This window comes from Arachis hypogaea, chromosome 13, assembly GCF_003086295.3.
Source record: "Arachis hypogaea cultivar Tifrunner chromosome 13, arahy.Tifrunner.gnm2.J5K5, whole genome shotgun sequence".
In the NCBI taxonomy this organism is placed as follows: Eukaryota; Viridiplantae; Streptophyta; class Magnoliopsida; order Fabales; family Fabaceae; genus Arachis; species Arachis hypogaea.
In genome coordinates, this window is record NC_092048.1 from 95,444,001 (window position 1) to 95,457,882 (window position 13,882).

Consider the following 13,882-nt stretch of genomic DNA (forward strand, 5'->3'; position numbering starts at 1 on the left):
TAAACAATAGCATGTCCTCATGCTAAGTCCAAGATAAAGAGTAAGGTAAGGTTAAAGTGGTGGAATGTCATGCAATGCAATCTAATCTAAATACAACTACCTAAATGAATGATGCATCATTCAATTCTAATTTTTATTCACTTGAATATAAACCTTGCATGTATTTGAATTAATTCACATTCTCAAGGAGTCATATATATATATATATATATATATATATATATACATATATATATATAGCCAAGCCTTAGATGGTGATAAAGTGCCTTTACAATTGAGATGGGAGAGAAAAAAAAACATTTTATAAACTTGCAAGACAATTAATAATTTAAGCAGAGATATATGTTAATGAGCTATTGAACCCTCACTGGATTTTGTGTTTATTCTCTAATCACTCAGTGTTTATTGGGTTAATCACTCTATTCTTCTTTTTATTCTTACTTTCTATAACTTTGTTCTTCATCTAACCAATCAACAATTATAGAATATAGACATACCAAAAATCATGAGGTCTTTAGTTAATGTTGTAATGGGGCCAAGGTAAAGGTAATGGTATATGTTTAAGGCTAAGTGAGCTAATAAGTGAATCCTTAATTAGTCTAAGATCTCACCTAACATACATACTTTGTAAAGAAAAGCTTCTGTACCCATTTTCCTATATTTTCCCACTTTTGATGTTACATGCTCATGCCTTAATGTTTATTATTTTTATCTCATGTGCATTGCTTTATTTCACATTTGGGGAATTCTTTCGTGTCCCCTTTATTCATAATACTTTTTTTTTAATGCACATGGTAATTCAATTATTTTGATTTCACATGAGCATGCTTCCCAAAACTTTTATTTTGAATTATTTTATTCTTTTCAACTTTCCTACCTTTTGTTTTTATCATCCATGTTCCCAGTAGGTTTTTCCACATTTAAACCATACATACTTTCTATCTTAAGCTAACCAAGGATTCAACTTGGGATTTTTATTTTGTTTTTCTGCTTAAGGCTAGTAATGTGGTTTATAGAAAAAAAATATTTAAAGGCTCAAGGGGGCTAACAAGGGTGATGTAAAAGGGTAGGCTATTTTGGGATAAGTGAGCTAAAGATCAAACAATGGCCTCAATCACTCTCTTGGTATGTATTTCTATACTATAATTGGACATATAGATTAAAACAAAGTAAAGAACACCAGAATACAAAAGAAGGGTGGAACACACAGGAATAAAATACTATGGTTTGAATGTAACCATACAATTAAGCTCAAAACTCACAGGCTGTGTGTTCTCTAGCTCAAAAATCATTTATCACTTATGTATGTCATGCAGGTTTAGTTAAAAATTTCCATTATTCTCAATGTAAAATTTAAGGTGGCTTTAAAGTTCTAGTGTTTTTTCTTGATGAAATGTTGTTAACTAACTAACATGTAATGCTATATATACAAGGTTTGTGGATTGTTTCTATTATGTTCAGGTACCTAGTTTACTTCCTTTTTATATTTTCAATTTATACTAAGCTATCTTATGCTAAAAAGGGTAAACTAATTAATTAATCCACAATTTTTATAACTAATTAATCCACAACTAAACTAAATGGCTAAAATATGAACTAAAGTGAAACATAGAATAAATACATAAAATAACAATATATATAAATATTGAGAAAATAAAAATAAAAATAAAAATAAAAATAAAAATAAAAATACAGAAAAGTAGCAAAATAAATAAGAGTATGTAGTGGTTCACCAAAAAAAATTTGCCAGAGATGGCGACCTCCCCACACTTAAAATGAAGTATCGTCCACGATGCTCACTCAAGCAGGGTGTGAAGGGGTGTCATCACTAGAAGGGTAGGTAGCTGGAGTCTCTGTGGTGGTGGTCTGAGGGGGGGGGAGGGCAGTGGCGTTAGGGGGAAAGAAGAAGGAAGAAGAAGAAAGAAAGGGGAAGGAGGAAGGGGGGTGGTTGGCAGCGGGGTCTGGGTGGTCGGCGGCGTCTGGCGGTGGCGTGGTGGTGGCTAAGTGGTGGTGGTGTGATTGGAGAAGAAGAGAGGGAGGAGAGGGGTTGGGGGGGGCGCGACTGATAGTGTTTGCGTGACTGGGGGGTTATAAATTTGAATCCACGTGATCGCGTAGGGCACGCGGTCGCGTGGTTGGGCTGAAATGGTGGTTGACGCGATCGCGTCGAGGGCAAAAAGAGTGAATGACATGATCGCCTGCGGCATGCGATCGCGTCGCTGGAATTTGTGCGAAATGCATAGTTCCAGCGTCGTTTCAGCGCAACTCTCTGTCTCCTTTGGAGTGTTTGTGCAATCCATGCGACGCGATCGCGTCGCTCATGCTGTCGCGTGGGATGTGTATTGTGCAAGTGATGCGATCGCGTCAGAGACACGACCGCGTGGGTCGTTTGTGCGAAACGCACAATGGCCGTACGATTCCAGCCTAACTTTCTGGACGTTGGATGTTTACGCCGATCTCCAGGTCACGCGGCCGCGTGAATGATGCGGTCGCGTGGGAAGTGTTTTTTCGCAACTTGACGCGATCGCATGAATGATGCGGTCGCGTCGCGCACCCTCTTTTTTTTTATATGCAGTATGCAGAATGCAATAATTAATATGAATGCGATGCAAAACTCCAGGTTCAATATAATAAAATAAAATAAAACTTGAAAGCAATTAAAACTAAATAAAAATTGATGAAGGAACGATCATACCATTGTGGGTTGTCTCCCACCTAGCACTTTTAGTTAAAGTCCTTAAGTTGGACGTTGGATGAGCTTCCTGTTATGGCGGCTTATGCTTAAATTCATCCATAAATCTCCACCAATGCTTGGAATGCCAATAGCCTCCGGGGTCCCAAACTAGGCATGTGAAGCTTCTGAGCAGCTTCAAACAGATTGTCAGGCTCCCAGGGTGACGAGTGTCAGAATAGATTCCAGGATCCCAAACTTGGCTTTTAAATCCGCCTTCGTCTTGATCTATACTTTTCCATCTGGGCAGTTTAGAAATTAGATTCTCACTAGGATAACCAAACGTTTTCCGAGATCCATCTGATCGATCATAATGCCAATCCATGCACTTCGAGTTGAAGCGTGGAACCTTCTTGAACCTTGTGCACCAACTCTTAGTACGAGCCATTTCCCGCTTACTCTTAAAGCCACAGAGAGCTCTAAGCTGGCTGATGAGCGGATAATTTATACGCTTTTTGGCATTGTTTTTAGTATATTTTTAATATATTTTAGTTAGTTTTTATTATGTTTTTATTAGTTTTTAAATAAAAATCACAATTCTGGACTTTACTATGAGTTTGTGTGTTTTTCTATGATTTCAGGTATTTTCTGGCTGAAATTGAGGGACCTGAGCAAAAATCTGATTCAGAGGCTGAAAAAGGACTGCAGATGCTGTTGGATTCTGACATCCCTGCACTCAAAGTAGATTTTCTGGAGCTACAGAAGCCCAATTGGCGCGTTCTCAATTGCGTTGGAAAGTAGACATCTTGTGCTTTCCAGCAATATCTAATAGTCCATACTTTGCCCGAGATTTGATGGCCCAAGGCATTCCAAGTCAGCTCAAGAATTCTGGCATTTAACTCCAAACTGGCACAAAAGCTGGAGTTAAACGCCCAAACTGGCACAAAAGCTGGCGTTTAACTCCAAGAAAAGTCTCTACACATGAAAGCTTCAATGCTCAGCCCAAGCACACACCAAGTGGGCCCAGAAGAAGATTTCTGCATTAATTACTAATTTCTGTAAACCCTAGGCTACTAGTTTTCTATAAATAGGACCTTTTGCCATTGTATTTTCATACCATCTATCTTTTACTCATACTTGGATAGACCTCTTCACATCTGGGGGCTGGCCTCACGGCCATGCCTAGACCTTGTTCTTATGTATTTTCAACGGTGGACTTTCTACACACCATAGATTAAGATGTGGAGCTTTGCTGTTCTTCATGAATTAATACAAAGTACTACTGTTTTTCTCTTCAATTCACGCCTACTTCTTCTCTAAGATATTCATTCGTTCTTCAACTTGATGAATGTGATGATCCGTGACACTCATCATCATTCTCACCTATGAACATGTGCCTGACAACCACCTCTGTTCTACTAGCAATGGCTTGAATGCATATCTCTTGGGTTTCTAATCTAAGATTGGAACCTTCGTGGTATAGGCTAGAATTATTGGCGGCCATTCCTGAGATCCAGAAATTCTAAACCTTGTCTGTGGTATTCCGAGTAGGATCTGGGAAGGGATGACTGTGACGAGCTTCAAACTCGCGAGCGTGGGGCGTGTGACAGACACAAAAGGATCAATGGATCCTATTCCGACATGATCGAGAACCGACAACTGATTAGCCGATGTTGTGACAGAGCATCAGGACCATTTTCACTGAGAGGACGGGATGTAGCCATTGACAATGGTGATGACCAACATAAAGCTTGCCATGGAAAGGAGTATGAATGATTGGAAGAAGGCAATAGGAAAGCAGAGGTTCAAGGGGAACAAAGCATCTTCATACGCTTATCTGAAATCCACCAATGAATTACATAAGTATCTCTATCTTTATTTTATGTTTATTTTCATCACCTTAAACTCCATAACCATTTGAATCCGCCTGACTGAGATTTACAAGATGACCATAGCATGCTTTAAGCTGACAGTCTCCGTGGGATCGACCCTTACTCACATAAGGTTTATTACTTGGACGACCCAGTGCACTTGCTGGTTAGTTGTGCGGAATTGTGACAAAGTGTGATTCACGTTTGAAAGCTCCAAGTCTTTGGCGCCATTGTTGATGATCACAATTTCATGCATCAAGTTTTTGGCGCCGTTGCCGGGGATTATTCGAGTTTGGACAACTGACGGTTCATCTTGTTGCTCAGATTAGGTATCTTTTCTTCAGAATTTTTAAGAATGAATTCTAGAGTTTCAAGGTGATGTTCCCACCATCACAAAAGCTGATTGATTCTCATCAATTTAGCTATTGAATGTAATGTCCTGCTGAAGCTTAGCCAAACATGTCTAATCCTTTTTAGACTGAAGCTTTAGACTAACATTGCATGATTCCTGGAATTCGTATTGAAAGTTTTGATTCTCTTTATTTTCTTTTCTATATAATTTTCGAAAAAAATACAAAAAAAAATTTAAAATCATAAAACCAAATTATTTTATGTTTCTTGTTTGAGTCTATTGTCTAATTTTAAGTTTGGTGTCAATTGCATGTCTTTATCCTTCTAATTTTCGAATTTATACATATTGTTCTTCATTGATCTTCAAGTTGTTCTTGATGATTTCATTGCTCTGATCTTTAAATTCTTTTGTTTTGTGTGTTTTGTTGTTTTTCATATGCATTCTTAATTTGTTAGTATCTCCTATATGAAAATTTTTAAGTTTGATGTCCTGCATGCATTGTTTATTTGATCTTAGTTGCATTTTTTTATTGATTCCCATCATCAAAAATTCAAAAATATTTTTTAAAACTATGTCTTTTCAAGTCAATAATACAGAGAATTGAAGGTTCAGAACATTCAGCAGAGGAATCAAACAGAAAAAGCTGGGCGTTCAAAACGCCCAGTGAAGAAGGAAAACTGGCCTTTAAATGCCAGCCAGGGTACCTGGCTGGGCGTTTAACGCCTAAAAAGGTAGAGATTTGGGCGTTAAACGCCAGAATGGGCACCATTCTGGGCGTTTAAAGCCAAGATGACACTAGAGGGAAGATTTTGTTTTTAATTCACATTTTTTTCAAGTTTTCATAATTTTTCAAAATCAAATCTTTTTCAAATCATATCTTTTCAATCATATCTCTTTCAAAATCAATTTCTTTCCATTTTATATTTATTTTTACTATTTTCAAAAATCCTTGCTTCAATTCAAGATTTACTTCAAAATTTTTCAAGTTGTTACTTGCCTATTAAGAAAGGATCAAATTTTAAATTTTAGAATCATATCTTTTAATTTCTTGTTAGTCAAGTAATCAACTTTAGTTTTAAAACTTTCTCTTTTTAATTTGATTTTCAATCATATCTTCTCAATCATATCTTTTCAATCACACCCGTTTTCAAATTTAATTTTCAATCATATCTTTTTAATTTCTGATTTCAAAATCTTTTTCAAAAATCACTTGATTTCTTTCCTAATCTTAGTTTTCGAAAATCTCAATCAAATTTTCAAATTTCTTTTTAATTATTTCAAAATCTTTTTAATTTATTTTCAAAAATTTTTCCCCTATTCTCACATCCTTCTATTTAAGGGACTAAGACTCCTCATCAAGGTGCAATTCGAACTCTGTCCCTCTTGATAAGTTCGAATTCCCTCTTCTCCACCTCCTCCTTCTATTCTTCCATACTTTCTTGTTCTCTTCTCTTTCATATGTGCAGGAGTAAAGATAAAAGTATTCTTGTTGAAGCTGATCCTGAACCAGAAAGGACCTTGAAGAGAAAGCTAAGAGAAACCAAAACACAACTCTCTCTAGAGGGCCTAATAGAGCTCTTCAAAGAAGAAGAAACCATGGTAGCCGAAAACAACAATAATGCCAACAATACAAGGAAGGTGCTTGGTGACTTTACTGCACCTACTCCTGATTTCTATGGGAGAAGCATCTCTATCCCTGCCATTGGAGCAAACAACTTTGAGCTTAATCCTCAATTAGTTTCTCTAATGCAACAGAATTGCAAGTTTCATGGACTTCCATTGGAAGATCCTCATCAGTTCTTAGCTGAGTTCTTGCAAATCTGTGATACTGTCAAGACCAATGGGGTTCACCCGGAAGTCTACAAACTTATGCTTTTTCCTTTTGCTGTAAGAGACAGAGCTAGGACATGGTTGGATTTACAACCTAAAGAAAGCCTGAACTCTTGGGAAAAGCTAGTCAATGCCTTCTTGGCAAAGTTCTTTCCACCTCAAAAATTGAGCAAGCTTAGAGTGGAAGTCCAAACCTTCAGACAGAAGGAAGGTGAATCCCTCTATAAAGCTTGGGAAAGATACAAGCAATTGATCAAAAGATGTCCTTCTGACATGCTTTTAGAATGGAGCATCATAGGTATTTTCTATGATGGTCTGTCTGAACTATCCAAGATGTCATTGGATAGCTCTGCTGGAGGATCTCTTCATCTGAAGAAGACGCTTGCAGAAGCTCCAGAACTCATTGAAATGGTTGCAAATAACTAATTCATGTACACTTCTGAAAGGAATCCTGTGAATAATAGGACAGCTCAGAAAAAATGGGTTCTTGAGATTGATACTCTGAATGCCATATTGGCTCAGAATAAAATATTGACCCAACAAGTCAATATGATTTCTCAGAGTCTGTCTGGAATGCAAGCAGCAACAGGCAGTACTAAGGAAGCTTCCTCTGAAGAAGAAGCTTATGATCTTGAGAACCCAGCAGCGGAACAGGTAAATTACATGGGAGAATGATGACCGGATAATTTATACGCTTTTTGACATTGTTTTTAGTATGTTTTTAGTAAGATCTAGTTACTTTTAGGGATGTTTTCATTAGTTTTTATGTTAAATTCACATTTCTGGACTTTACTATGAGTTTGTGTGTTTTTCTGTGATTTCAGGTAATTTCTGGCTGAAATTGAGGGACTTGAGCAAAAATCAGATTCAGAGGTTGAAGAAGGACTGCTGATGCTGTTGGATTCTGACCTCCCTGAACTCAAAATGGATTTTCTGGAGCTACAGAACTCTAAATGGCGTGCTTTCAATTGCATTGGAAAGTAGATATCCAGGGCTTTCTAGCAATATATAATAGTCCATACTTTGCCCAAGTTTAGACGACGCAAACTGGCGTTCAACGCCAGCTCTCTGCCCAATTCTGGCGTCCAGCGCCAGAAACAAGCTGCAAAGTGGAGTTCAACACTCAAACTGGCACAAAAGCTGGCGTTCAACTCCAAGAATGACCTCTGCACGTGTAACATTCAAGCTCAGCCCAAGCACACACCAAGTGGGCCCGGAAGTGGATTTATGCATCAATTACTTACTTCTGTAAACCCTAGTAGCTAGTTCATTAAACCTCTTTATGCCATTCATGAGCTCTGATGAGTATTCCTCTTCTGAAGAGAATGAGGATGTTACTGAAGAGCAAGCTGCCAAGTTTTTTGGTGCAATCATGAGGCTGAATGCCAAACTATTTGGTATTGAGACTTGGGAAGATGAACCTCCCTTGTTCACCAATGACCTAAGTGATCTGGATCAACTGACATTGCCTCAGAAGAGACAGGATCCTGGAAAGTTCATAATACCTTGTACCATAGGCACCATGATCTTTAAGGTTTTGTGTGACCTTGGTTCAGGAATAAACCTCATGCCCCTCTCTGTAATAGAGAAACTGGGAATCTATGGGGTGCAAGCTGCTAAAATCTCATTAGAGATGGCAGACAATTCAAGAAAACAGGCTTATGGACAAGTAGAGGACGTGTTAGTAAAGGTTGAAGGCCTTTACATCCCTGCTGATTTCATAGTCCTGGATACTGGAAAGGAAGAGGATGAATCCATCATCTTAGGAAGACCTTTCCTAGCCACAGCAAGAGCTGTGATTGATGTGGACAGAGGAGAATTGATCCTTCAATTAAATAAGGACAACCTTGTGTTTACAACTCAAGGATCTCTCTCTGCATCCATGGAGAGGAAGCAGAAAAAGATTCTCTCAAAGCAGAGTCAACCAAAGCCCCCACAGTCAAACTCTAAGTTTGGTGTTGGGAGGCCAGAACCAAACTCTAAGTTTGGTGTTGAACTCCCATATCCAAACTCTAAGTTTGGTGTTGGGGAGTCTCAACAATGCTCTGAACATCTGTGAGGCTCCATGAGAGCCTACTGTCAAGCTATTGACATTAAAGAAGCGCTTGTTGGGAGGCAACCTAATTTTTATCTAATTATATTTTTCTTAGTTATATGTCTTTATAGATTCATGATCATGTGGAGTCACAAAATAAATATAAAAATTGAAAGCGGAATCAAAAACAGCAGAAGAAAAATCACACCCTGGAGGAAGTACCTGCCTAGCGTTCAACGCCAGAACAGAGCATGGTTCTGGCGCTGAACGCCCAAAATGGGCAGTATCTGGGTGCTGAACGCCCAAAATGGGCATCATCTGGGCGCTGAACGCCAGAATTGCACCCTGGAGAGGAGCTGGCGCTGAACGCCCAGAACAAGCATGGTTCTGGCGTTCAACGCCAGAAATGGGCAACAAATGGGCGTTGAACGCCCAAAATGGGCACCAACCTGGCGCTGAACGCCCAGAGTTGTGTGCAAGGGTATTTTGCATGCCTAAATTGGTGCAGGGACGTAAATGCCTTGACACTTCAAGATCTGTGGACCTCACAGGATCATCTCAGGATCTGTGGATCCCACAAGATCCCCACCTTCCTTCCTCATAATCCTAGTTTTTTTTTCCACATCTTCTTCTTCATCTATTCCTTCTTCTTTTGCTCGAGGGCGAGCAACATTCTAAGTTTGGTGTGGTAAAATAATTATGTAAAGGATCTATAGCTCAGTGGTAGAACATGTGGCTGCAAATCAAGAGATCCCTGAGATACCTCAGGGGATGCACTTCCCTCCACATATTTATTGGAAGCAACTGAGGATAGAAATACCAAAAATCACTAGGAATCAAGCCACAAAGGCAAGGAAGATACATAGAAGAGCTCAAGAACATCATTGGTTCCTCAAGAAGGAAACGCCATCATCACTAAGGTGGACTCATTCCTTGTTCTTACTTTCTCTGTTTTTCATTTTCTATGTTAAGTGCTTATCCATGTTTGTGTCTTCATTACATGATCATTAGTAGTTAGTAACTTTGTCTTAAAGTTATGAATGTCCTATGAATCCATCACCTCTCTTAAATGAAAAATGTTTTAATTCAAAAGAACAAGAAGTACATGAGTTTTGAATTTATCCTTGAACTTAGTTTAATTATATTGATGTGGTGACAATGCTTCTTGTTTTCTGAATGAATGCTTGAACAGTGCATATGTCTTTTGAAGTTGTTGTTTAAGAATGTTAAATATGTTGGCTCTTGAAAGAATGATGACTAGGAGACATGTTATTTGATAATCTGAAAAATCATAAAAATGATTCTTGAAGCAAGAAAAAGCAGCAAAGAGCAAAGCTTGCAGAAAAAAAAAATAATAGGCGAAAAAAAATTAGAAAGAAAAAGAGAAAAAGCAAGCAGAAAAAGCTAAAGCTCTTAAAACCAAGAGGCAAGAGCAAAAAGCCAATAACCCTTAAAACCAAAAGGCAAGGGCAGATAAAGAGGATCCCAAGGCTTTGAGCATCAGTGGATAGGAGGGCCTAAAGGAATAAAATACTGGTCTAAGCGGCTAAACCGAGCTGTCCCTAACCATGTGCTTGTGGCGTGTAGGTGTCAAGTGCAAACTTGAGACTGAGCGGTTAAAGTCAAGGTCCATAGCAAAAAAAGAGTGTGCTTAAGAATCCTGGACACCTCTAATTGGGGACTTTAGCAAAGCTGAGTCACAATCTGAAAAGGTTCACCTAATTATGTGTCTGTGCCATTTATGTATCCGGTGGTAATACTGGAAAACAAAGTGCTTAGGGCCACAGCCAAGACTCATAAATAGCTGTGTTCAAGAATCATCATACTGAACTAGGAGAATCAATAACACTATCTGAACTCTGAGTTCCTATAGAAGCCAATCATTCTGAACCTCAATGGATAAAGTGAGATGCCAAAACTATTCAAGAGGCAAAAAGCTACAAGTCCCGCTCATCTGATTGGAGCTATGTTTCATTGATATTTTGGAATTTATAGTATATTCTCTTCTTTTTATCCTATTTGATTTTCAGTTACTTGGGGACAAGCAACAATTTAAATTTGGTGTTGTGATGAGCGGATAATTTATACGCTTTTTGACATTGTTTTGAGTATGTTTTTAGTAAGATCTAGTTACTTTTAGGGATGTTTTCATTAGTTTTTATGTTAAATTCACATTTCTGGAATTTACTATGAGTTTTTGTGTTTTTCTGTGATTTCAGGTAATTTCTGGCTGAAATTGAGGGACTTGAGCAAAAATCAGATTCAGAGGTTGAAGAAGGACTGCTGATGCTGTTGGATTCTGACCTCCCTGCACTCAAAATAGATTTTCTGGAGCTCCAAAACTCAAAATGGCACGCTTTCAATTGCATTGAAAAGTAGACATCCCGGGCTTTCCAGCAATATATAATAGTCCATACTTTGCCCAAGTTTAGATGACGCAAACTGGCATTCAACGCCAGCTCTCTGCCCAATTCTAGCGTCCAGCGCCAGAAACAAGCTGCAAAGTGGAGTTCAACGCCCAAACTGGCACAAAAGCTGGCGTTCAACTCCAAGAATGACCAATGCACGTGTAACATTCAAGCTCAGCCCAAGCACACACCAAGTGGGCCCCGGAAGTGGATTTATGCATCAATTACTTACTTCTGTAAACCCTAGTAGCTAGTTTATTATAAATAGGACCTTTTACTATTGTATTAGACATCTTTGATGAGTGGTATGCTATCTTAGATCACGTTTTGGGGGCTGGCCATCTCGGCCATGCCTGGACCTTTCACTTATGTAATTTTAACGGTAGAGTTTCTGCACTCCATAGATTAAGGTGTGGAGCTCTGCTGTTCCTCAAAGATTAATGCAAAGCATTACTGTTTTCTATTCAATTCATCTTATTTCGCTTCTAAGATATTCATTTGCACTTCAACCTGAATGTGATGAACGTGACAATCATCATCATTCCCTATGAATGCGTGCCTGACAACCACTTCCGTTCTACATTAGATTGAATGAGTATCTCTTAGATCTCTTAATCGGAATCTTCGTGGTGTAAGCTAGAATGATGGTGGCATTCAAGAGAATCCGGAAAGTCTAAACCTTGTCTGTGGTATTCTGAGTAGGATTCAATGATTGAATGACTGTGACGAGCTTCAAACTCGCGATTGCTGGGCGTAGTGACAGACGCAAAAAGAGGGTGAATCCTATTCCAGCATGATCAGGAACCTCAGATGATTAGCCGTGCCGTGACAGGGCATCTTGGACCATTTTCACAAGAGGAGGGGATGTAGCCACTGACAACGATGATGCCCTTGCATAAAGCCAGCCATGGAAAGGAGTAAGACTGATTGGATGAAGACAGCAGGAAAGCAGAGGTTCAGAGGAACGAAAGCATCTCTATGCGCTTATCTGAAATTCTCACCAATGATTTACGTAAGTATTTGTATCCCTATTTTATTAATTATTTTCGAAAACCCCATTACTATTTTATATCCGCCTGACTGAGATTTACAAGGTGACCATAGCTTGCTTCATACCAACAATCTCCGTAGGATTCGACCCTTACTTACGTAAGGTATTACTTGGACGACCCAGTGCACTTGCTGGTTAGTTGTGCGAAGTTGTGAACCATGGTATTGGCATCATGTTTTTGGCGCCATTGCCAGGGAAAGAAAGAGCAATGAATTTTACATAATCAAAGTGTAATCACAATTTCTGCGCACCAGAGAACACTATGGAAACACCTATAATCCTTCATGGAGAAATCATCCAAATATCTCATAGAAGGATCAACAGAGACCTCAACAAGGTTTCAACAACAATAATGGTGGAAGAAACAAGTTTAGCAATAGCAAGCCTTTTCCATCATCTTCACAGCAACAGGCAGAGAATTCTAAGCAAAACCCCTCTGACTTAACAACGATTGTCTCTGATCTAATCAAAACCACTCAAAGTTTTATGACTGAAACAAGGTCCTCCATTAGAAATTTGGAGGCACAATTGGGTCAGCTGAGTAAGAAAATTACTGAACTTCCTCCTAGCACTCTCCCAAGCAATACAGAAGAGAATCCAAAAAGAGAGTGCAAGGCCATAACCACATCTCACATGGCCGAACATGGAGAGGAGGAAGAGGTAGTGATTCCTACTGAGGAAGACTTCAATGGACGCCCACTGACCTCCATGGAGTTCCCTAATGAGAAACCATGGGAATCTGAGGCTCATTCTGAGACCATAGAGATTCTATTGAATTTACTTCTGCCTTTCATAAGCTTTGATGAGTATTCTTCCTCTGAAGAGGATGAAGATGTCACTAAAGAGCAAGTTGCTAAGTACCTTGGAGCAATCATGAAGCTAAATGCCAAGTTATTTGGTAATGAGACTTGGGAGAATAAACCTCCATTGCTCATCAAAGAACTGGATGACTTGACTAGGCAGAGATTACCTCAAAAGAGACAGGACCCTGGAACGTTCTCAATCCCTTGTACCATAGGCACCATGACCTTTGAGAAGGCTCTGTATGACCTAGGGTCAAGCATAAACCTTATGCCTCTCTCTATAATGGAGAAGCTAGGGATCATTGAGGTACAAGCTGCAAGAATCTCACTAGAGATGGCAGACAATTCAAAGAAACAGGCTTATGGACTTGTAGAGGATGTCTTGGTCAAGGTTGAAGACCATTACATCCCTGCTGATTTCATAATCCTAGAAACTGGGAAGTGTATGGATGAATCCATCATCCTTGGCAGACCCTTCCTAGCCATAGCAAAGGCTGTGATTGATGTTGACAGAGGAGAATTGATCATTCAAGTGAATGGAGACTCCCTTGTGTTTAAAGCTCAAGGATATCCCTCTGTAACCATGGAGAGGAAGCATGAGGAGCTTCTCTCAATACAGAGTCAAACAGAGTCCCCACAGTCAAACTCTAAGTTTAGTGTTGGGAGGCCACAGCCAAACTTTAAGTTTGGTGTTGAACCCCCACATTCAAACTGTAAGTTTGGTGTTGGGAGGTTTCAACATTGCTCTGAACATCTGTGAGGCTCCATGAGAGCCCACTGTCAAGCTATTGACATTAAAGAAACGCTTGTTGGGAGACAACCCAATCGTTACTATTCTATGATAATTTTCTATTTTCTATT

General features: G+C 39.1%; 1 non-coding gene across 1 annotated transcript; it reads right to left on the reverse strand.

Annotated features, from left to right (window-relative positions):
- Positions 1–6,895: 6,895 nt before the first annotated feature.
- LOC112739174 (small nucleolar RNA R71) lies at positions 6,896–7,003 on the reverse strand. Its single transcript, XR_003170112.1, has one exon. It is a non-coding gene; the product is annotated as a small nucleolar RNA R71 (small nucleolar RNA).
- Between the last annotated feature and the right edge of the window lie 6,879 nt (positions 7,004–13,882).